Source organism: Pygocentrus nattereri, chromosome 19, assembly GCF_015220715.1.
Source record: "Pygocentrus nattereri isolate fPygNat1 chromosome 19, fPygNat1.pri, whole genome shotgun sequence".
Classification (NCBI taxonomy): Eukaryota; Metazoa; Chordata; class Actinopteri; order Characiformes; family Serrasalmidae; genus Pygocentrus; species Pygocentrus nattereri.
In genome coordinates, this window is record NC_051229.1 from 25,407,372 (window position 1) to 25,433,238 (window position 25,867).

Sequence of the window (25,867 nt, forward strand, 5' to 3'; positions counted from 1 at the left end):
TTCATTTTTTAAACGTTGTTAGCTGCCTTTGCCAAGCCTCCTTAAAGTTATTTTACAAATGTTCTCTTTCTAGTTATTATTGCTATTAGTAACAAAAAGCCTCAATCTATCAAATGCAGAGGATAATATTAAATATTAAAACAATCTAACAATACATTTGTTCATCATGCCAGTGGCTCAGGTTATTATTTTTATTCCTGAGCAGTAGAAGTTTGATAATGAAATAGAATTGTTTAACAGTAATCTAGTTTAGCAGTGGTCTCTTATACTCAGAACTTCATAGCCTAAACCAGAGCACAGTCCAGGTCTTGAAAACCAAAACAAAAGCAAATAAAGGAGCCACAAAGAACCATGCCACAGAATCAGCTTGGTTCCCTAAAGAATATGTTTTTTGTAATTGAGAGGTGTGAGTGAAGAACCTTTTAAGGAAACCTTCATAATAATGTAAAAATTATTTATATAATATAAAGTTTCTTTACTAATTCAAGGATTCTTCCCAGAACCTTTACATTATGTGAAGGTTCTTTATACACATTCATACATTTCATTAACACTTATTAACATGGTTATCTAAAATACATCCATTGAAAGGTTCTTTAGGGAACCAAAAATTGTTTTTCTGTGGCATCACAGAAATAACCCTTTCTAGTACCTTCATTTTACAGAGCGAGTGTATTAGGATGTGGGTCAGTTTTATTCCAGCTGGTGAGTTTCCTCGGAGAATAAGAGTGAGAGAGAGAGAGATTCAGTTGTGTTTTGATTTTCTCTCGCTCTGTATTAAAGTGGATTTATGAGCTCTTGTTGAAACTGAACTAAACCATTTGTCTTCCAGTTTATCCCCTGCAGACTCAGAGTGGGAAAAGTCTGCATTAAGGGTCAATCCACCCCCCACCCCCCAACCCCGGACACACACACCCTGTGTCTTGCTGTCTCTTGGACAAAAGCAAATTGCTCCCGGCTGCTGTCTATGTGTGTGTGTGTGCAGCAGTGCGTGATTGATGCTTACTGTTACTCAGCCTGCTGCTGCTGCTGCTTTATCTACACACCTTAACATGGAATTGTTGTAGATACAGGCAGATTCATGTGCAGTTCCAGTTTACTGAAGTGAATCCAAACATCATGGTCATAAGGTAGGGGTAATGCTTGTCCTCGAGCACCAGAATTCTACACAATATGGTAATGTTCCTACTTAAGCACACCTGACATAACCCATTACTTAATTACCAGGATTAGATTAGAGAAGGGTAATCACTAACTGGGTGGAGTTCCCCAGCCCTGTCCTGAGCTCCCCAGCCCTGTCCTGAGCACCCCAGCCCTGTCCTGAGCTCCCCAGCCCCGTCCAGAGCTCCCCAGCCCTGTCCGGAGCTCCCCAGCCCTGTCATAATGTTTAGCAGGGGTCCATAAACATGACATGTAGAGAGGGCTAATGATTGACCAAACCTTCTGGACTCTCTGGTGGTATCTGAAAGGGCAATAAACACAACAATAAAAAAATCCTTAAATAAATACATTTTATGCCACACCATGACTTTGTTGGTTTTAAACATCGAAATGGCATTAATACAGTGAAAAATACATTCTGACTTGAAACTTGCTAATCTTACTAGATGCTAAGAAATTAGTTCATACTTTCATAAATTCTGTTGTAATATGTTACTTACTGGTTCCGTGCTATGTCTCTAAATAGGTTCCACCTGGTTCAGAATGTGGCAGCACGTGTGCTTACCATGGAAAAAACAGTCTGAACATATTAATACAGTTTATTATTCAGCATGCATTGGCTTCTTGGCTCCGCTTTGTGTCCAGACCACTTCGATCAGCGTAGACAGAACTCCTAGGATCACTTAAAGCTCTGCTGGTGGAAGATCCTTTTCTAATATACATCCTATAGCATTCTAGAGAATATTAAAATACAAGCACCTATAGGAGAGAAAATTCCACGAGACAACAAGATCAAATGGAAAGACAAAGTAGACTTGCTTAAGCCATGTGTCTTGTATTGAGTTTAACAGGGATCTCTCACACTGTGCTCAGATTTGCCAAGATAGCAATAATTCTATTTATCTGTGACTAAACTCTCATCTCTGCTTTATATCTCCTGTCTCTCATCTCTTTCTTTAGCGCTGTCTCCAGCCATAGGAATTTTATGGGAATCATAAAGTTTCTTATAAAAGAGCTACTTTTGCTGTAGGTATAACTAATGTTTTTAAATGTAAATGAAGAACCTTTGCTCAGGCTGGCACATGCCTGGATTACTGGATCCCCATTTTTCTATTGTTTGTAACTGCGCTGTTATCCCATGTAGACCAGGGGTGTCCAAACTTTTTGCAAAGGGGGCCAGATTTGGTTAGATGAAATTGTATAGGGGCCGACCATTCGGACTGACATTCCTCGAACCATTACCTTTGTAAATTAACTTGTAAATATGTAACTATATCCCTTGCTGTCTGCAGATAGGTTGATATTGCAAATGAGAATCTATTGTCAATTGCATTACCAGAATAGTTAAAGATTAAAATAATAATAAATTAAATACAATTGAACGATTTTATGAAAGTTGAATCAATTTTTTTATTACATGTATTGAGTTTGTTTTATTATTGTTATTGTTGTATTAATGAGAAGGGTGATATTGGTGTTTCAACTGCAGTAAACAGGCCAGGTCTGGCTCAAAAGCAGTGGTTTTGATGTGCAAGATGTCACGCAGGTGAGAGTCACTTAGTCTTGTCCTCATTGTGTGTGCATGCCTGTGTATTGTTTACTGTGGGAAATTGTGCCGGCGGGCCACATATTGATTTTATGACACATGCTTCTAAATTTGGACAAGGGCCGGATTTTGCCCGCGGGCCGGACTTTGGGCATGTCTGATGTAGACTATGGTACATTAGCTTTCCAAAGCTTTACTCATATTCCTACGTAAACACTGAGATTTTGTTACTAAAATGAAAAGTGCTACGCAAGTATTTGAGACTTGACTCAGGACTTGCTTCCCTTGCAAACTAACTAAACACATTAATGTTAGCTGTATTTAGACAACATAAGCTAGTTAAAATGAGCATTACATGTTAAAAGATCTCATCTGTCAGCAAATCATAGACAACAGTGTTCTTGGTGAATTTTTTTCACTGCTCCCTTAGGAGACGATCACCAGGACAGTGGCTTCTGGGTCATTTTAATTTATGATTGTGGTTGTAAAGTTCTTCTCTGAAGGGCTAGAAAGTTTTGAGGCTTAAACTCCGACACACATGCCATCACTGTGTTTGCTCATATGGCCACAAGTCTAAGGACTATTGTCAAATTACAGGAAGAAAACATGTTGCTATCCTTATTTTTGTGAATTATTATTGTGTAAACACTGTGGAAGTGAGAAATATAATGTGAAGCAAAGTAAAAATACTCACCACCACAAGCCTAATTGAACTGCGGTTTAGTATGGTTATTTTCCGCAGGTTTAGCTGAATAAGAGGATGCTGGCACAGACCTATTCGCCTTCATCCTAACTTTTCTTGAAGTGTGTGCATGTCTATGTGAGCTTGTGTGTGAGAACCCTACAGATTTTAGAAAGATTAACACAGCAACACATGCTGCTGCAGGGCAGAATGAATTAAAGATCGAGGAAACCTCTTACCTTTGATTTTTCTTACTGAATAAAGAGAGTTCAGTATACACACACACACACACACACACACACACAAATTCCCCAAAGACGGTTGGTGAAGATCTAATAAAGGCACCCAGCTGAGGCTTCAGGAGAAAGAGAGAGAGTGACAGAGCTGCATAGAAAGACAGAGAGAGAGAGAGAGAGAGAGAGAGAGAGAGAGAGAGAGAGAGAAAGAGAGAGATAGAGATAGAGAAGTAGAGCCCCACTGAGCCTCAATCCTTCCTTCACTTTCAGTATGACCCCTGCCAGTGTGTGTGTGTTGTGAGTGTTGTCTATCTTAGATGTTCCTGTGTTTTCTCCACCACTCTCTCTCTCTCTCTGTTTTGCCTCAAGTTTTCTCTTTATTCTCTCTCTTTTTCCTCCTTTCTCTCTTTCTTCCTTTATTTATCCTCTGCAGCACTGCCATTAGGATGAGTGCAGCTGGTTGGGTTTGAAGTGACACTGAGAGAGCGAGAGAGGAGTACATATTCTCCTGCAGCTTAGACGAGGCTGTAAGATTTCAGCTGTCTGTGTATGTGTGTACCCAAAGTTTAGCTTCTCCATCTATACACAAACAGGCAGTCATTCAGTGGTTGGAGTCTCGAAGTTTAATTGAGGTCACATACAATGGCCATCCTAATGTTGTCATGATGCTCCTAGGACTGCTCTGTGACCACCCAGCAACCTTTCCATCATCATTCTCAAAAGGTCAGGAGGTCCAAATGTTGTTTTGGCATAACAACCTTCTCCTACAGCCATTAGGCAAATTCAATGTGCTTGTAGGTTAAATTCAAGTATTGCAACTTAAGGGATTTGATTTTCATTTGATTTTTCTAACTGCACAAGAGCCAGGTGGCTGCCATTTTTTTTAGAGCCATGGTTGAGTAAGCTGAGAGATGGTTTTATGTGCTTCATTGGCTAGAACCTCCACTAACGACCATGTAGACATAAACTGCAATGAGTATACAGCGCATAGTCTATTATAATGTGCAGTATTTTAACTTATTATTTTTACTTGTGAAATATAAAACAGTTATATGAATGTCACCAGAGCTGCTGGCTCACATGGGGTGCTGTTGATAAAGCTGTTGAGCTTGATGGCTCTTTTCTCAGCTCTGCACATGCCTTCAACCAGCTACTCTAACTGACCACAAATGCGAGACAAAGTTAATTTCAAACAAGCCCATTAAATACACAGGGTACTGCACCAGAGGGGACATCCAAGAACAATGAAGCTTACAGAACCCAAACAGACCCACCAGCATGGCTCAGTTAATTTAGCTGAAATAGTTCTTAAAAAATGGTCTTATAAAACACAATTATTCCACCAAGGCGGCACTTGTACAGTCTGAGTGCAGAAGGGCATGGGCTCAAGTCCCCTTGGGGTCTAATCTGTGCACATTCTTGGTGTTGCACACATGCGCTCAGCAGTTCAGGCATCACTGTTCTTTGTCCAGGTGTCTATGATCTGCATGATTACATCTGCAAGCTATAATAAATGTCTTTAATTAAATAAGTAATTAACATATTCTAATTGTGCTGAGAATGATTCTGACAGAGATCATTTTGCATATCTAATGATATGCTAATGGAATTGGTTCCTCTTCCCTGCCCAACATGACCCTTTGGTGATTGAGTTTCCAACTGTAGCCCTGTCAGCGCCTGCACAACACACACACACACACACACACACACACACACACACACACACACACACCTCTTTCTCTTTCTTGTTTCCTCTTATTTTCACCCCCTCTCTCTCTCTCTCTTTTTCTCTCTCTCTCTCTTTTCCTTTTCCCCCTTTTCTCTATACTCATTCTTTTCCACTTTCTTTTTGTAGATTTGGGTAAAGGGAGAAAGCAATGCCAGGATCAAACTACATACTATTTTTGTCTTTCACAATGGTCACCATGTCACATTAGGCAATCGTGGTGCCATAAATTTGTGTCATATCTTGGCTGAGACACTGGCAGCACTGCAAGTTTGATGCCAACCAATTATCATTCACATTCTTGCATGTGCTCATACGCCGGGGAGGAGGGGCAAGAAACTGTCAGCCAGAAATGCTGTGTGATGCTGGCAGTTTTGTGTTTTGAACATAAAAAAGTAAAGTAAGAAAAAGCAATTGTGGAGCTGCTCCTGGGTTCAGTATGGCCTCTCTATCCTTCAAAAAGATGAAACGAGTATGTTAACATAGAAAGAACATTATATAAATGTAGCTAGCCACCAGGTTAGCTGTATGTAAACAGATGAAATAAACGTTATTTCTCACTAGCATTCATCTTGTTTGTCTATGTCATGGCACTCCAAGGAAACACAGAGTGCATTGTTCCTCCTGACAGCTGCAATCACAGCGTCCCTCTCTCTGTTCATTGTGCTTACATACGTCTGCTAGACAGTGCTCTATCATCCTGTTGGTTAATGTCAAGGAACATGGAGATGGCAAACTAGACGGAAAAAAAACCTGAAACAATCTGACACGCTAAAATTTTCGTCTGGGTATCGTGGGGCATCCCAGACACCATGTTCCATTCCTCGATTACGTCATACTATGAGGCCCGTTCATTGTTCCCAAAGCTCATATTCGGGACGAATGCTGGATGATTGCATTAGAGACAAAAGGGTGTGTGAGTATATATTTGAGGCCTAGACCTCAGTGTGTATGTGTGTGTATGTGTTTGTGTGATTGTGTGTGGTCTGTAGATTTCCTGGGAAAAGGCAAATAATATCTGTAGTAACTGAAGTCCAGCTGAAGGCCAGAGGAGTTCAGTTGCACTTTTGGCAGATCTACTGATCTCCCTGAAGGACAGAGAGAGTGTGTGTGGGAAGAAATGGTCCAGCTGTGGTTCATCATTCCCCTCCTGTTGTTCCCCATCACACACACACACACACACACACACACACACACACACACACACACACACACACACACACACTTCTTTATAGTTCAGCATGCACGTCATTAATAAACTTCACAAACTATTTTTTTATTTAGCAAGTAATTTCTAAACATTTATTAAGATGTTTTTATTGTGTTAAATGCTTTTTTAATGAGGCAATTGTACATTTTTTTAACGAAGAGCTGTGCTGTACATTTTATTTCTGTGCAGCAATCTTTGTAGAGAAGTGTGAACTTGTTTCGCAGCAGGGGATTCTCACCCCTCACCTTTCACCCCTCATTGTTCACAAGTAGCTCATTACAACATTTCACTCGTAGAGCCAGTTGTGTCCTAGTTAATCAGATAATAATCATAGTTAAGCAAAACAAATACTTTATGTGATTAAATGAATACAATAAAGGGCCTGCAGAAATAGATTAAACATTGATATTGTCAATCTAGCTTCAAACTAGTGCTTAATATGTTATTGTTGCAGTTTTCTATAGGTCAGCGTTATATCACTCAGCCTGATTGGTTTGACAGAGTTCATGGTTTTATATAATTTTCAATGTTTTAGTTTAGCTTTACAATAGCCCCACACTTTGCAAAAATGTCATATAGCTACTGGGAATTCCTATGGCGTCAATCCTGACTTCTAGTCTAACCATTGAGATATATGGCCATAAATCCTATGCCAGAATTAGAGTAACTCCCACCATGATTGTCTTTCTATCTTTATTAGGCATACAAAAAAAGGAAGAAGGCATATAGATAGTATGGTAGCTACCTTTCATGCTTTAACTTTTAGCTGGTCATCCTCCTCATCTAATGGATTACTGAGTAATCCATTCTCTCCAGTGTAAAGATGATTAAAAGACAGTTATTTCAGTTATTCAATTGTAAAATATTTGGTTTTCTAGGTGGAAAGAAAAGCTCCCTCCACCTTCAAGAAACATGGTAAGAAGGGTCTTTTCCTAGTATTTAAGTTGAAAAGTGTCACTCTTGAGACAACTACAGCACCGCTGTATGTTGTGAATATGCATGTTTACAGCAGATAAAGTGTGATTGTTACATTTTTCTCTGTAAATTAAGTACCTGTTCTCCTTGACCAACTGTTATGTAATCAACTGAATATGTGAACGTGAGTGAATATGTGAGTATTCAAATACTAGCAACTGTAACCGTTCACTAAGCAGTCTATTACCCATGCATGTTTGCTTTGAATTCATTACCATGGACCTCACAGTAACGGACCACCTCACGCATGCACCTATTCACAAGGAAACTTCACATACTTTAGCATGAACCATTATCATCAGATGAGCTTCCTCATCCACATCGAAATTGGCTTTTGACTTTCCCACCGAAGCTCAGAGGCAATAACACAGTGCACATGAACATTACTTGCCATAGCATTGATATGAACTGTGTGTGTGTGTGTGGTCATCAGTGGATTTGTATCTTTGTTTGTATGTGTGTGAGGGGTTTACCTCCCCTGATGACGGTATGTTACACTAGATTTAAAACTTTAATCACACCAAAGGTTAAATTGTGTTCATTGCTGAGTCAAACTCGCTTCATTCAGTCATGATTAATATGCTTTTATTGGTCTAAAATTTATTACATTAATAATATGATTTGATTCAGTATTTTTTAAATTATAAATTTACAATGAAAAGATTTACATTCAGACACAGTAAAAAGCAATGTATATTACAGTCATTCATTTAGAATTTCTGGAAAAAAGTTTTGAAAAAAAAAAAAATTGTTGGACCACTGCTGGTGTTTTTAATGTCCTTTGTTGGACCACTGCTGGTGTTGCTTTAAATAACACACTGTGCCCCAACCTGCCATAAACCCCATCTCCATCTCCAATAGTTTGGTATTTGTTTGACTATGTTGATCCATTATGGGCACTGGTGCCTTTACCACAAGAAGAAAATAAATTATAATATTGAAATATATAACTGTTCTTACTAAATAGGGCAGCATGGGGTCATGGTGGGTAGCACTATCGCAGCTGGAAACTGTTGCCATAGACTGTTTGTGCTGCAGATTCACTATCGTTTGCCAATCAGCCGCACAGAACAACACGGGTTCAGGCTGCTGGAGAAAACGCCCTTGACCAATTGTGTGGACATTGCTGGGCAAAATGAATATTAAACATTTCTGTTGCAAGGTCGGTGCAGTTTTATTGAGTATTCCCAAATGGATTTTATAATTGTTTGCTAAAGTATTTTAATTTCTCAGTCTGTTACCAGTTTATTACTCTAGTATGTACACTTCTCAAAAAAATAAAGGGAACACTCAAATAACACATCCTAGATCTGAATGAATGAAATGTTATCATTGAATACTTTGTTCTGTACAAAGTTGAATGTGCTGACAACAAAATCACACAAAAATCATCAATGGAAATCAAATTTATTCACCAATGGAGGCCTGGATTTGGAGTCACACACAAAATGAAAGTGGAAAAACACACTACAGGCTGATCCAACTTTGATGTGATGTCCTTAAAACAAGTGAAAATGAGGCTCAGTATTGTGTGTGGCCCCCACGTGCCTGTATGACCTCCCTACAACGCCTGGGCATGCTCCTGATGAGGTGGCGGATGGTCTCCTGAAGGATCTCCTCCCAGACCTGGACTAAAGCATCCGCCAACTCCTGGACAGTCTGTGGTGCAATGGTGGTTGGTGGATGGAGCGAGACGTGATGTCCCAGATGTGCTCAATCGGATTCTGGGGAACGGGTGGGCCAGTCCATAGCTTCAATGCCTTTATCTTGCAGGAACTGCTGACACACTCCAGCCACATGAGGTCTAGCATTGTCCTGCATTAGGAGGAACCCAGGGCCAACCGCACCAGCATATGGTCTCACAAGGGGTCTGAGAATCTCATCTTGGCACCTAATGGCAGGCAGGCTATCTCTGGCGAGCACATGGAGGGCTGTGTTCCAAAGAAATGCCACCCCACACCATTACTGACCCACTGCCAAACCGGTCATGCTGAAGGATGTTGCAGGCAGTAGATCGCTCTCCACGGCATCTCCAGACTCTGTCACATCTGTCACATGTGCTCAGTGTGAACCTGCTTTCATCTGTGAAGAGCACAGGGCACCAGTGGCGAATTTGCCAATCCTGGTGTTCTCTGGCAAATGCCAAGCATCCTGCACAGTGTTGGGCCTTTAGCACAACCCCCATCTGTGGACGTCAGTGCCTCATACCATCCTCATGCAGTCAGTTTCTAACTGTTTGTGCAGACACATGCACATGTGTGGCCTGCTGGAGGTCATTTTGCAGGGCTCTGGCAATGCTCCTGCTGTTCCTCCTTGCACAAAGGCGGAGGTAGCGGTCCTGCTGCTGGGTTGTTGCCCTCCTACGGCCTCCTTGACGTCTCCTGGTGACTGGCCTGTCTCCTGGTAGTGCCTCCAGCCTCTGGACACTACGCTGACAGACACAGCAAACCTTCTTGCCACAGCTCGCATTGATGTGCCATCCTGGATGAGCTGCACTACCTGAACCACTTGTGTGGGTTGTAGAGTCCGTCTCATGCTACCACGAGTGTGAAAGCACCACCACCATTCAAAAGTGACCAAAACATCAGCCAGAAAGCATAGGTACTGAGAAGTGGTCTGTGGTCCCCACCTGCAGACCCACTCCTTTATTGAGTGTGTCTTGCTAAATGCCAATGATTTCCACCTGTTGTCTATTCCATTTGCACAACAGCATGTGAAATTGATTGTCAATCAGTGTTGCTTCCTAAGTGGACAGTTTGATTTCACAGAAGTTTGATTTACTTGGAGTTATATTGTGTTGTTTAAGTGTTCCCTTTATTTTTGAGCAGTGTATTTTGATTAGCATGACTGTTATGATCTTCCTGCTCTGCAGGCTGAAGGTTCTACACAAGAACTACTTGTGCTGCAGTAGCTTTCATGTGTATCTTTAGAGTGGAGGAACTTGGCTATAAGAGATATAGGATCAATTATGGTTATGATGCAAGAAACATTCATTTCATCCACTAGGTCATGGATGACCACAGGCAATAAAGCAGCAGATGTGGCATGGAAGAGGTGATATGGTATGAGACTGGTCCACTGTATTCGAATCAGAATCAGAATCAGAATCCTTTATTAATCCCAGAGGGAAATTGCAGTTGTTACAGTTGCAACCAGAGTTATATAGTTTGATGGCCACAGGTAAGAATGACTTCCTGTGGCGTTCTGTGGTGCATTTTGGTAGTCTTGCACTGAATGTGCTCCTGTGTCTCATCACCGTGTGGGTGGGAGCAATTGTCCATAATGGCCTGCAGCTTAGACAGTGTCCTCCTCTCCAAACCCACAACACAACTTGCGGAGCAGTTTGTTGAGTCTGTTGGCATCTGCCACCCTCAGCCTTCTTCCCCAGCATGCAACAGCATAGAGGATAGCACTCGCCACCACAGACTCATAGAAGATCCTGAGCATAGTCCTGCAGATGTTGAAGGACCTCAGGCACCTCAGAAAATAGAGACGACCTTCCTGTAGAGGGCATCAGTGTTCTTAGCCCAGTCCAGTTTATTGTTAATATACACACACAGATATTTGTAATCCTTCACAGTGTCCACACTGACTCCACTAATGGACACATCAGTGCGAGCGACTGAGAGTGCGTCACTGCGGCAACGTTATGTGCTATTAGCTTCTAAATCGACCAAAAGCGCTAAGTAGCTGAAATATCATGGCTTCTGCTGGTTGTCTGTCCCCCGAGTCAAACATAAATGTCAAAAAACTCAAACAGTAAATCTAAATAACCTAACGTATATTAAACAATCATATCCAGACTGTAGCACTAGCACTTCAAAACTAAAGATTGGTTTACTTAACATAAGATCTCTAAATTCAAAAGCAGTAATAGTGAATGAAATCATAACTGATCAGAAATTTGATGTGTTGTGCCTCACTGAAACCTGGATTAGACCCGATGAATATTTAGCATTAAACGAAGCCACCCCTGCAGGCTATAATTATATACACAACCCCAGATCGTCCGGTAGAGGAGGCGGGGTCTGCATAATTTTTAGAAATTCCCTAGCTGTCAATCAGAAACACTATGATAATTTCACTTCTTTTGAGCTTCTTTACATCAATATAATTAATCCAATTACAAAACAGAATGCATTTTCTTTAATTAATATTTACAGACCACCAGGACCCTATGTAGAATTTTTAAAAGAATTTAGTGATTTCGCTGCAGATTTAGCAGTTTGTAGTGATAAAGTAATTATAGTAGGAGACTTCAACATTCATTTTGAAAAAGTTGATGACTCATTAAAAAAGGCTTTTGCATCAATTCTAGACTCAGTTGGTATTGCTCAAAATGTAACAGGACCTACGCATTACTGTAATCATACTCTGGATCTGGTTTTGACCCTGGGTGTTAGCATAGATAACCTAGATATTCTTTCTCAAACCTCAGTAATCTCAGATCATTATCTTATTTCTTTTAAACTTCATCTTAGTCATAATATACGTACATCCCCCAGCTACTCTATGAAACGTTCAATAACGCCCTTTACCGCTCAACAATTTACTGATAACCTTCCTGATTTATCAACCATAGTGTACTCTCCAGGTAACCCAGCAGAACTAGACAAACTAACTGATTGTTTAGAAAATACCTTCCGGTCTACTTTAGATGGTGTAGCACCACTGAAACACAAAAAAGAGAGACAGAAAAAACTTGCGCTGTGGTATAACGACCAAACTCGTACTTTAAAGCAATTAGTACGAAATTTTGAGCGAAAATGGCGATCAACCAAACTGGAAGTATTCCACTCTGCTAGGAAAGACAGTATTGTTGAATATAGAAGAGAAATTAATAAAGCCCGCTCAGAGTATCTGGCCTCTCAGATCGAGATTAATAAAAACAACCCTAGAGTTCTCTTTAGTGTTATTTCTAAACTGACTAAAAATCAGGCAGGTACTGATCCTCAGATTCCAGCAATCCACACTAGCAATGCTTTTATGGACTATTTTGATAATAAAATCGAAAATATTCGGGACAAAGTTCAACAGATAAATAGCACATCTTGTCTGTCATCTGGTGTGGCTGATATAGAACAAAATCCAGCTACCGAAGTCAGGTTGGAAGTTTTTAACCCACTACATCATTTAGAACTGGAGAAAATTATCTCCTCATCAAACTGCACAACCTGTACACTTGATGCAGTTCCCACAAAACTATTAAAACAGGTATTACCAGACATAATTAAACCACTATTAACAATAGTAAACTCATCATTAAACCTGGGGTATGTTCCCAAAGCCTTTAAACTAGCAGTAATTAAACCTTTGATCAAGAAACCAAATCTTGATCCTAGTGTACTATCTAACTATAGACCTATTTCAAATTTACCATTTATTTCTAAGATTTTAGAAAAGGCCGTGGCCCAACAACTTGGCTCTTATCTGCAAAGAAACCAGATCTATGAAAAATTCCAATCTGGATTTAGGCCTCATCATAGCACTGAGACAGCTCTAGTTAAGATAACAAATGATCTGCTTCTTGCCGCTGACCAAGGCTGCGTTTCTTTACTGGTACTTCTTGATCTGAGCGCAGCTTTTGATACAATAGATCATAATATCCTCCTAGAAAGATTAGAGAAAATGGTCGGTATAACTGGAACTGCCTTATCGTGGTTCAAATCATACTTGACCGATCGTTTTCAGTTTGTGAGGGTAAATAATATACCCTCCAATTATACAAAGGTTAGATATGGAGTTCCACAAGGCTCTATCTTAGGACCGTTATTATTTACGTTATACATGCTCCCCCTGGGCAAAGTTATTAGAAAACATAATGTTAATTTTCATTGTTATGCAGACGACACGCAGCTCTTCATATCAGCCAAACCTGATGACAAACAGAGAATAAAGAAAATGGAGGATTGCGTAAAAGATGTGAAATCATGGATGTCACACAACTTTCTTCTATTAAATAGTGATAAAACAGAAGTTCTTCTATTAGGCCCTAAAGCTGCTAGAAATAAATTATCACACCTAATGTTGAATCTGGCCGACTTCTCAGTCACACCTGGTTCAACAGCTAAAAATCTTGGCGTTATCATAGATTCAGATCTAGCATTTGATAAACACATATCTAATGTTACTAAAACAGCTTTCTACATCTCCGTAACATCGCCAAGCTAAGAAATGCTTTATCCTTACATGACGCAGAAAAATTAGTACATGCCTTCATTACGTCAAGGCTAGACTACTGTAATGCGCTACTGTCAGGATGTTCTAGCAGTAACTTAAATAAACTTCAGCTAGTTCAAAATGCTGCAGCCAGGGTCCTTACTAAAACTAGAAAATTTGACCATATTAGTCCAGTCCTATCAGCTCTTCACTGGCTTCCAGTCAAATTCCGCATAGACTATAAAATTCTCCTGTTAACGTATAAAGCCCTACATGGGCTCGCTCCTGAGTATCTGAGAGACCTTATCTCCTATTATGAACCACCACGATTACTTAGATCACAGGGTGCTGGCTTCCTAGTAGTTCCCAAAATTCAGAGAAGCTCTGCAGGAGGAAGAGCTTTCTCTTATAAAGCGCCCCAACTCTGGAATAATCTCCCCGATAATGTTCGGGACTCAGACACAGTCTCAATCTTTAAGTCTAGACTAAAAACTTACTTGTTTAGTTTAGCTTTTGGTAGTTAATGTTAATTCCCTTTAGATAAGGCTGCAGATCCAGGGGTTCATGGACATAGTGAATTGTGGGTAAACTGAGATGCTGGTGCTGCTGTCACTCACTACATGCAGTCACTCAGGTTTGTGGACGGTGGAGTGGGTGAATGCCAGTGTCTCAGGGAGCCTCCGTGTCTATGTTACCTTCTGGCTCTCTCCCTTTAGTTAGGCTGTCATATTCAGACCTGCCGGAGTCATTAGTCACACTCTGATAATTTTTTACATTTTCTGTTCTTCATAAATACAGTCTAAACTAATTCCTAAATCTTTCCTTCCTCCGAGTTACTGACTGTCCACCGGTCCGGCCCAATACTGATGGATGTCCCACCCTCAAGTCCCCCTGTCCCCCTGATTGACCAGACTGATGGAAGTTTCTGGAACGCAGCTTCTCCACTACAGATCACATCCAAATCTATATGAACTCTAATTGTTTCCACTGTTGATTATACACACCTGAATATATTAGAACTGCGTGGATGTAAAATTGACTTTTCAATGTTTAACTTATAAGTTGTCTGACCAGTGGTAGGATGGTCCCCCCTTTAGATGTGAGTCTTGGTCCTCCCGAGGTTTCTTCCTCCTCCAGCTCTGAGGGAGTTTTTCCTTGCCTCAGCGCTCACGGGGGTTCTGTATATTCTGTATATTATGTTCAGTGTTTTGTCTGATTCTCTGTGCTGTGATTCCCATTTTTGTAAAGCTGCTTTGTGACAACATCAGTTGTAAAAAGCGCTATATAAATAAATTTGATTTGATTTGATTTGATTTGTTTCGTCTGCTCAGAGAGTGGCATGTTTAGTTTAACCCCCTTTTCCGTCTCTAGTGATAATGATAGTGGCTGTGTTTGTGCTAAGTGCCAGCTAAACAATGTGACACTTTCACTTCCTTTGAGGTCCTTTCTATTCACGTTACAAATCCGGTCACAAAAAAGAACGCATTTTCATTATTTAACATTTACAGGCCACCAGCGCCCTACTTTGAATTTTTAAAAGAATGTAGAGATTTTGCTGCAAACCTGGCTGTGTGCAACGATAAAGTAATAATTGTAGGAGATTTTAATATTCACTTTGAGTAGGTAGATGACCCACTAAAAAAGGCATTTACCTCAATTCTAGACTCTATTATTAACTCTATTATTAATTAGTTACTATTTTTAACCAAAATGTAACAGGGCCTACACACTACTGCAGATATACATATATCTATATACATATAGATTTAGATTTACATATACCTTCTGATCCACCTTAGAACATGTGGTGCCACTTTAAAATAAAAAGAATAAGGCAGAAAATGCTCGCTCCATGCTGCAACGATAAAACCCGTACCTTAAAAAAACAGCTCGGAAACTAGAGCGGAAATGGTGACAAACCAAGTTGGAAGTGTTCAGCTCTGCCTCAAAGGACAGCCTTACAGAGTATAGAAATACTCTCACAAAAGCTCGCTCAGCATATCTGGCCTCACTGATTGAGGATAATAAATATAATCCTAGAGTTATGTTTAGTGTGATTTCCCAAATCACAAAAAATCAGGCAGGTACTGAACCAGAAATCCCAGCAACTCTCACCAGTGAAGTTTTTATGGACTTCTTTAATAATAAAATTGAAAATATTAGACAACAAATTCAACCCAGAGTATTAAACCCAACTTGGCTGTCATCTGACTTGGCTGATATAAAACAAGACACAGTTGTAGAAAAGAGCCTGGAAACTTTTTACCCACTCCCACAGCTAGAGCTAGAGAAGATTATCTCTTCTGCAAATTGCACAACCTATATACTCGACGCAATTCCCTCAAAATTACTCAAAGAAGTACTGCCAGTTATTATAAACCCTATTTAACCCTATTTAAGACCGTATTTCCCATTATGAGCCATCACGACTTCTCAGATCCCAGAGTGCTTGCTTATTAACAGTTCCCAGAATTCATAAGGCTGCAGCTGGGGGAACAGCTTTTTCTTATAAAGCCCCCAAAATCTGGAATGATCTTCCAGAAAATGTTTGGGACTCAGACACAGTCTCAATCTTTAAAGTTAGGCTGAAAACTCACTTGTTCAGTTTAGCTTTTGGTAGGTAATGTTCCCCCTTAGATAAAGGCAGCAGGTCCAGGGGTCCATGGACACAGGGAATTATAGTAAACTGAGACGCTGGTGCTGTCGTCCCGCTGCTCACACGCGGTCACTCAGGTTTGTGGACGGTGGAGTGGAGGGATGCCAAACTGTTTCAGAGTGTTGCCGTGTCTGTGTGTCCTTCTGGTTCTCTCCTTTTAGCTAAGCTGTCATAGTCAGATCTGCCGGGGTCATTAGCCACACCCTGTAAATGTTTACATTGCCTGTTTTACGTACAGACAGAATAAAACTAATTCCCTCTCCCTGCTTTTTTTTCCCGAGTATACAATCACCTACATGTTGTCATGATTGGCCCCTCCCAGTCCTGTCCATGTGCTCCTTTGTTTTGGTTTAAGTCCTGCCCCCTGTTTGGTTACTCCGCCCCTGATTGTGTTCACCTGTCCCTCATTGTTCCGTGTATTTAAGCCCTGTGTTTGCCCCTTGTGTTTGCCAGTCTTTGTATCTTTGTATTGGTCTTTGTTTAATGTGTGGATTCTGGTTTTTGTCATGTCTGTTCCTTGATTTGTCCGTATCGGCTATATGAACCTAGACTGTTTTGACCACGACCCTGGATTTGCCCATAATAAATCTTGTTTATCTCAGCGTGTGCGTCCGCCTCCTCGCTCCCCCTTACACATGTCCAGCCGTCGCCCTGTACTCATCCTCATCACCCTTGCTGATACCTCCAACTTTTGCAGAGTCATCAGAAAACTTCTGAAGGTGGCGAGTCTCTGTGCAGTAGCTGAAGTCCGTGGTGAAGAGGGTGAAGAGCAAGGGAGAGAGGACAGTTCCTTGTGAAACTCCAGTGTTGCTCTCTGTCCGACACACAGTGCTGCAGGTGTACATACTGTGGTCTGCCAGTCAAGTAGTCAACAATCCAGGACACAAGGTGCTGTCCTCATCACTGTGAGCTTATCGCCCAGAAGAGCAGGCCAGATGGTGTTAAATGTGCTGGAGAAGTAAAAAAAACATGACCCTCACAGAGCTGGCTGGCTTATCCAGGTGAGCGTATACTCGGTTGAGCAAGTAGATGATGGCGTCTTCAACTCCCAGGTGGGGCTGTACTGGAGGGGGTCTAGAAAAGGCTGTACTATGGGTCGGAGCTGATCCAAGACGAGCCTCTCCATGGTCTTCATGACATGAGACGTCAGTGCCACTGGCCTGTAGTCCTTGGCGTCACTGGGTAATGGCATCTTTGAAACAGGAACAATGCAGGATGTCTTCCACATCATAGGGACCCTCTGGAGACTCAGGCTCATGTTGAAGACATGTTGCAGTACTCCACAAAGGTGGGCGGCACAGGCTTTAAGCACCCTGGGGGGAACCCCATCAGGGCCTGCAGCCTTGTTTGTGTGGAGTCTCTTCAGTTGTCTTCTCACCTGGTCAGCAGTGAGACTCACTGTAGAGGTGATGGGTGGGGGAGGGATGGAGGTGTGAGATGGGCTGTCACAGGAAACGGGCAGGTTATCAGGAGGGGGGGGTGGGTGAGTGGAATGGGCTGCTGAGGATCGACAGCAGAGGAGCCAGGATGGGGGGGAACAGAGCCTGCAGTGTCAAATCTGTTAAAGAACAGATTTAGCTTGTTGGCCCCATCCACGCTGCCCTCTACTCCTCTGTTGTTACTGGACCTGAAGCTGGTGATGGTCCTCATTCCATTCCAGACCTCTCTCATGTTGTTCTGCTGGAGTTTCCACTCCAGCTTCCTCCTATATTTGTTCTTCGCCTCCTTGATAGCTGTCTTCAGTTCCCTCTGGATCATTCTCACCTCCACTCTGTCTACAGCTCTGAAAGCCCTCTTCAGGAGCAGCTGAATGCGTCCTTAACATTAGCATACAGCAAGTCCAGTGTTCTTTCCTCTCTGGTGGGACAGTCCACATACTGAGTGAAGTGTGGTAGTGCCTTAGCCATATTGTCGTGGTTAAAGTCACCTGATATGGCGATAAAGGCACTAAAGGTGCTGAGTTTGGAGACGTGTTGTAGTGGAATAAATGACGTCACAGGCCGACGTTGGGTTGGCAGAGGGGGGTACGTAAACAGTCACGATGATGGCATGCGAATACTCGCGTGGTAAATAATATGGCCTGAGTCCAACAACCAACAGCTCAATGTCCAGGCAACAGGTACGTTCCTTGATAGTAATGTGACCAGGGTTACACTGGCGGTTATTAACTAGCACAGCGAGCCCTCCTCCTTTGTGCTTACCGCTCTTGGTGCAGCCCCGGTCGGCCTGAACAATCTGGAAGCCATTGATGGAAACATTGTCATCCGGGATGTCCTGGTGTAGCCATGTCTCCGAAAAGCACATTAGACTACACTCCCGGTACTCCTGGCTAGTGCTGTCAGCTCGTCCCTCTTATTAGCCAGCGACCTCATGTTGCCCATGACGAGGGAGGGGAGACGCAGCTTATATCCCTCCTTCTCCATTAGCCTCTGCCGTCTCTCCTTCGCTTTTCCCGTGTGCTGGTTTATTCCTCCTCTGCATCCCCTGTGCGTCCATCTCCAAAGCTCTTCGGGGATGTTCATTGTCCTGGTCTCCATGCCGACCGGCTGCAGCGCGATCAGCTGATGCTGGGTGTAAACAAAGCGGACATGCTGCATTGCCACGGCGGACAAGGAGAGGGAATGAAAGAAGCACTTTCACAGCGAAAAAATAGACCAAGACTCTATCTACTCGCATGTTTCGAGAGAGCACAGCTTCCCTAAGTCAATAAATAAACATCAAATAAATAAACGATTAAAAAGATAAATAAAAGTTAAGAGGAAAAACGGAAAAAAAAAAAAAAAACGAATGGGAGCTACTGTAACAGGCAGCATGCATGCACACACATGCGCACTCGAGTGGGAAATAATGGCATCGCCCTCACATTTAGCAAAACTACATAAAGCCACTGACTGGTCTTAGTTGAACTTAGCATAGCTAATGAAAATATGCAGTCCAGACAAATATTGGATAAACTATACCAGACAGATTTAGACATATAACTGCTTTTATTGCTGTGTTTTTGAAACATTTCTCAGCTTTTTGATAGCACTCCATATGTGATAACAGATTTTTAACACCAAAACATGAGTCACAAGCTGCCATGCATATAAACCAGCCTATAAATGGACCAGTCTTTTATGGAGCTCTTGGAAATCTTGTCACATTTCTTAGACTAGATAAGTACCTATCAGGCTATTTTGTGCATGTAAACACATTGCCCATATGCTTTAAGACATTTGGACCAAACAAAATAAGCCTATTTTAATGGGCCACTTTTGGCTCCCATGCAGTTTGACAGTGTTGGCAGTGGGCTAGCAGTGCCAAAAGTGCCAGAAGTGGCTCATTCACTTCCGGGTTGTTCCAGGCATTTTTAACTTCCAGATGAAGAAAAAACACAAGATATGTATGTTTTACTTAGCCACAGCTTAAGCATAGTTGAAATAAACACATGGGTTAAAATTACAGGAATACAACAACTACCCAATACTAATCAACTACCCAAGGATCTAGATAGCTACAGAACACCTTCTGATCAGAAGCATGATTAAATTTATCTTTTAAATGTTTATATAGACAATATCCAGTAAGTAGGGCCATATTTAACAGGATCAATGTCTCCTTAAACTCCATATGGTCAGTGGTCTGTCCTTAGACTCAGAAGGGTCCATGGCTAATTAGACTATAAAATCATCATCTTCATCATCATCATCATCATCATCATCAACATCGTTAACTGCTTAGTCCAGATGGGGTCACAGTAGCAGTTGAGAGAGCAGAGAATCCCAGACTACCCTGTTCCTCCAGCTCATATACGGGGACCCCAAGCCGCTCCCAGGCCAACTTGGAGATTCCTCAAACAAAGTATAGTCAATAATTCCTCACAATCAGAAGCATCAATAATGTTTAGATCATTAGAACTTGTTTAGAATGTGCTTCAGATTCTGAGAAGCTATTGATGCTTCTGAGTCTGAGGAGCCATTGACCCTATTGAGCCTAAGGAACCATTGAACAATGATGCTTCAGTTTTAAGAGCTATTGATGCTTCTAAGTAGGAGGTACCATTGACCATACTGATATTGGGGAGCTGTTAACAGTAGTTTGAGAATCAACTAACATTAAAGTCAATAAAGTCAACTGTTCCCCAAACTCAGTAGGGTCAGTGGTTCCTCAGGCTTAGTGGTGAACACTGAAAACTATGACTTTTCAATCCAGGCAATCTGTGGAAATCTGGGGAAAGTACACTGGCACTTTGTCCTCAGACACTCAAGTATCTTTTAAAATTAGATCACAGCCTTCTCTGGGAAAATAATCCAGTTTTAAAAGAGCTTTAGTTAGCCTGTAGTATGACTAAACTGGGCCTGTACGGTATTGTAGAATAGTTCAATTGTCCTGTAGGTTTTGATTTGTAGCTCTTTGCCCAGGCCTTGTCATGATGTCAGGGCTCACAAATTAGACCTTTGTGTTGTCCTTCAGGGAATGACCTTTTCCTGTCCAGTGTTCACTCAGTTCCATTTCCGCAATGAGAGTGTGTGAGGCAGTTCCATACTGACAGTATAAATAGCATTGTCTGTCTGAAGGATGTTTCCCAACAGAAACATGTCACACTCAGATCATATTTCTCCCCTCTGAAGAATCTGTACGATACAACACTGACCTTTGGAATTCACCAGAGCTCTGAATAAAGGCATTTTGTCTCACACACACACACACACACACACCTACACACACACACACACACACACACACACACAAACACAATGAGCAATCATTCAGAACATAGCCGGTCACCTCAGATATTCTACTCCAAGGAAACACATGGTACTTTAATGTAGTTTGGCAGAAATATCTGATTTGCACAATTTCCTCCTTTTCCCTGATGTAGTGAATCAGCCAAGACGTATTTAGTGAGTGAGATTTGCTACTTTAGTCTTTCACTGGAACTATGAGGCTAATGTAGCTCATGATAAGTAGCAGAAGCTTAAACCCCACCAATCTGCATTAGTCAAACTGCATATTTAAAATTCAGATTCAAGGAGGCTGCTTCTATTGTATTGTAATGTACTTTGGTCCAGTGTTATAGATAATAGTACAATCATACACTGTCAGAAACCACATGACTAGTAAAATCTGATTAGATTTTTTTTTTGACTAACTTTTATTTCATTCATTATGTCACTAATTTTGCAGCTGAGAGACCGCTAATTAGATATGGCATTTTTACAAATGAAGGAGTAATAAAGCATCCGAATCAGAAACATGACAAATGTGCATGTTGAGCAGAATGAAGTCTACTTGTTGTGTTTTGGGTTTCACTGTTATGTTTTTTATCCAAATTATGCCAGTTTGGTTGTTCAAACCTGATGCAGAAAGACAAGCGTTCTATATTTTGATGTGCAACAAATACATGATAGGAACCTTCACTGAGACAAATTCCATTTAGTGCTCTCTGTTCTTTTGCCTTGCAGGAAAAAAGCTGAAGCTCCAGCTGAATCTCAATTTCAGCCAAACTGCTCATCATTAACTTACAGCCTTCATCTCTCTCTGTTTTACATACACACATACACACACACACACAAACACACACACACACACACACACATTCACACACACACACAGAAAGTGCTGTCAGCTGTGCTTGGAACAGAAAAGAGAACCTTCTCATACTTTTGTTTTTACTCAGAATTGCCTACTTTATTCAATGCAAATAGACTTTCTCTATACTCCCAGCCTGGCAGTTGCAACTGAGTCATAGCTCCTTTCAATTTTGAAGTTGTGAGTACCACTGCAAACCCTATTTTAGTATTAAAAGGTGACTATACACTGATCAGGCACAACATTATGACCACCACCTTGTTTCTGCGCTCATTGTCCATTTTATCAGCTCCACTCACTGTATAGCTGCACTTTGTAGTTCTACAGTTACAGACTGCAGTCCATCTGTTTCACTGATACTTTGGTACCCTGTTCTTCAGTAGTCAGGACCCTCATGGACCCTCACAGAGCAGCTACTATTTCGGTGGTACAGTAAAACTGATGTGGTGGTGGTGTGTTAGTGGGTGTTGGTATGAGTGGATCAGACACAGCAGTGCTGCTGGAGTTTTTAAACACTGTGTCCACTCACTGTCCACTCTGTTAGACACTCCTACCTTGTCAGTCCACCTTATAGATGTAAAGTCAGAGACGATAGCTCATCTGCTGCTGCACAGTTTGTGCTGGTCATCCTCTATCCTTCATCAGTGGTCACAAGACGCTGCCCACAGGACGCTGTTGGCTGGATATTTTTGGTTGGTGGACTATTCTCAGTCAAGCAGCGACACTGAGGTGTTTAAAATCTCCTGAAGTACTGCTGTGTCTGATCCACTTGTACCAGCACAACACACCACCACCACGTCAGTGTTACTGCAGTGCTGAGAATGATCTTCCACCCAAATAGTACCAGCTCTGTGAGGGTCTATGGGGGTCCTGACCACTGAAGAACAGGCTAACAAAGTATCAGAGAAACAGATGAACTACAGTTTGTAACTGTAGAACTACAAGGTGCACTTATACAGTAAGTGGAGCTGATAAAATGGACAAAGAGCGTAGAAGCAAGGAGGTGGTCATGATGTTATACCTGGTCAGTGTATAAGCACAATGGCTAATGTTCTTGTTCTAATGTTGAATAGAAACCCACTTTCAATGATGAAAGAACTACTACCTGATTTGGAAAACTGTTGTACAACAATGAAACAAGTGGTATTTGAGTGCAAGTGATAGATTAATGGAGACCTTTTTTACTTTTGTTTGCAACAGACACACCTCAATTTGCCATCATATACACATAATTTACATGAAGTATTTATGCAAATGCTTCAATAGTGAGTCTATAAAAGAAATGCATTCACCAGCTCTTGAGCAAATGTTTGTCCTCACAGGAGGAGTCTGGGATGGAGCAGGAGGTGCATGGCTGAGCTTAAATATTTTTTGTAGAATTTAAATTATGATAACTGAAAAGAACAGATTTAAACACTGGCTTCTTGAATAATAATATTGCAATACAATAAGGTGACTTCTACTGAATTAGGTAACCATTATGTTTTGTGTTTAGTGTTTAGTGAGGTATTTATTTACTGTATCAGTAGTATAAAGTGAAAGTCTTTATGTGAAATGAGTCATTGCAATTATGTCAGTGTGTACATAAAAAGAAGTACATTTAGTGCAGGGCAATTATGCTCTGTGCAAAATTATCAGTATTTTTACTGTTATTGCTGATATGATTGATACTGATTGTTACTGACAATAATTTTGGTTGTTTAACCACAGATCAGGGATTTTTCAGGCTGTTAAAATATTACACTGAAATTTACACACAATTCCACCAGACCTCAGTTTGATCATACAGATATGATCAAGAATGAAAGTGATGAATAAAAGCTATCTGTGAAATTTGTGTGAGCTCATCTTAAGATCAGATTTGACCATACACAACTCTGAAGCTTTAGGGCCAATGATGCTTTAGTGCAAATAATATAATCAAAAGAGCAGTTGCAGCTATTTTTTGCCTCACTGCATATGCTTGGGAGTTTCTCTCTCAAAGCTCATTGCTCAAAGCTGATTATATAAGCTATTTATTTTAATGCCCACAAAAAGCTTGTCTTATTTATGGAACTAGTATGGTTGTCATTGTTGTTCCTCAGAGATGCCCCTCCAACAACATAAAAGTTGCAAGGTGGAAAAACAAAGCAATCTGCTGCCGCTCCTATCAGTACAAACTGTCTGTAATCAGTAATTAGCATCACTTTTGTAAATCTGCATATAAAACACTGAAGTATCTAGACAATGATCTATCAACCAGTAACATTACATTCATGATGAAATGCAACTCCAGCAAACCACAGTGACCATTATTGACAAATGGAGAAAACATGGTAGTGTGATGAACCTTCCCAGGAGTGGCTGGCCTATCAAAGTCTCACCAAGAGCACATCAAAGACTCATTTATGAGGTCACAAAGTAACCCAGATGAACATCTAACTTGTCTCATTTTAGGTCAATGCACATGATTCCACAATAAGAAAGTCACTGGGCAAAAATGGCATTGATGGGAGAGTTGCAAGGCACAAACCACTGCTGACCAAAAAGAACACAAAGGCTATTCTCGCATTTTCCAAAAACATCTAAATGACCCCAAGACTTTTTGGATATTATTCTGTAGACTGGTCAAAGGTGGAAGTTTTTTAAAGACATCAGTCCCATTACATCTGGTGCAAAGCTACTACCACATTCCACCATAAGAACATCATACTAATCGTGTGATGGTGGTGGTAGTGTGATGGTCTGGGGCTGCTTTGCTTCTGCAGCTAGGCGACTTGTCATAATTGATGGAACCATGAATAGTGTTGTGGAGTAGTCCTGAGTCAAATGCCATTGAGATGATGTGGTAAGACCTTAAACAGGCAGTTCATGCTCGAAAACCCCCAATGCCACCAATATAAAAGAATTCTGCAAAGTCATCCAGAATTCCTCGACGGTGATGCAAAAGACTCATGGCCAGTTATCACAAATTGACTGCAGTTGTTGCTGCCAAGGGTGGCACAACCAGGTATTAGGTTTAAGGAGTCAACTGATTTTTCACATAGGTGATATAGGTTTTCAATAAATCTTTTATTTTCAATTAATGGAAAATTAAAAGATGCATTTTGTGTTTATACATGTTGTCTTTATCCTATATTAAAATTAGTTTGATTATCTGAAAAATTTAAATGTGACAAATTAACAAAGGAAAAATCAGGTGAGGGGTAAATACTTCTACAGAGCTCTGTATGATAATACACTTACACACTTATTCACCTACATAGTGCAACTATAAACCTATGGAAGTCAGAATGAGAAGGGAAGCAGGACTGGGAAAGCCAATGTAGAACAGCTAGCAGGAGTGAGACAAGGAGTAGAACAAGGTTAAAGAGTGGGTTCTGAAAATGACTCTGGAGACAAAAGCAAAGTAAAACAACTCAGGATCCACATCAGTACTTTGACTCTGCTCAGGTGCTCATTCCATTATAAGATGGGTAACTCATGGCCATAAAGGCATACAAGTGGTCAGCAACAATACTTAGACAGGCTGTGGCATTCAAATAATGCTTGATCAATATTCTGCGGCCAGGTGTGTGCCAAGAAAACATTTCACCATTACATCACCAGAACCACCAGTTCTGCACTGCTGACACAAGGTAGCGTGGGTCTAAGGACTTAAGCTCTTAATGCCAAATTCACCATCTCACTGTTGCAGCAACGCTCAAGACTTTCTACTCTTCCACTTTTGGGTAACATGTGCTCTTCTAGCCTCAGATTTCTATTTTTGGCAGACACAAGTGGAACTATGTGATGTCTTGTACTGTTGTAGCCCATCTACCTCAAAGTTTGATGTTGTGCATTCAGAGATGCTTTTCTGATTGCCACTGTTATAAAGAGTGATTACTCAAGTGCCACAGTCTAGCCACTCTGCACTGATATCTCTTATTTCCACCCACATAACTACTTTTTTTTGCTTGTACT